Raw genomic sequence first — 625 nt, 5'->3', positions numbered from 1 at the left:
CTGTTAAAGGATTCAGAATTATATCAGATGAGTGGCATAGAACAGGGGTCACTGATGTTCTGGGGCAGAGTGCCAAAAACACCCACAACCTTGACTTGTAAGATGTTGGCACGCCGGGACGGATGGCAGGGGAGCTGTGAGAGGCCCAATCCTCGTGGCAGCACAGCCCTGGCCACTTCTGTGTTGTCTGCCCCAAAGTACCCATGCCAAACAAAATGCCTTCACATACCACACTCTGGCATGTGCCTCTAGCATAGGAAAAGCTTCAGATACTCTTAAGAGTCTGCTTATAAAAAGGGGAAGCTCAATTGGAATTTAAAGACAACGTTGTTAGAGTGGATTATACAATGTTGATAACAAAATGTAGTGTGCGCCAGTAAAAATCTAACATTTTTTACAAAGCTTTGGTTTGCTTTGCTTGTCATTGCAAAACTATCTTGTGCAGTATTGTATTTCTTGTAGGGAGTTAAAATGTATGAGGTGGCAACATAATGCTGGTGGTGTAGACCTGGACAATGTTTAGCAGAGAGACATATATGCTCATAGATTCATAGATGTATAGATGTTAGGGTCGGAAGGGACCTCAATAGATCATCGAGTCCAACCCCCTGCATAGGCAGGAAAG

The sequence above is a fragment of the Alligator sinensis genome, unplaced genomic scaffold, assembly GCF_000455745.1.
Source record: "Alligator sinensis unplaced genomic scaffold, ASM45574v1 scaffold976_1, whole genome shotgun sequence".
In the NCBI taxonomy this organism is placed as follows: domain Eukaryota; kingdom Metazoa; phylum Chordata; order Crocodylia; family Alligatoridae; genus Alligator; species Alligator sinensis.
The sequence above is the reverse complement of the archived record's forward strand: the minus strand, read 5'-3'. Positions refer to the sequence as shown.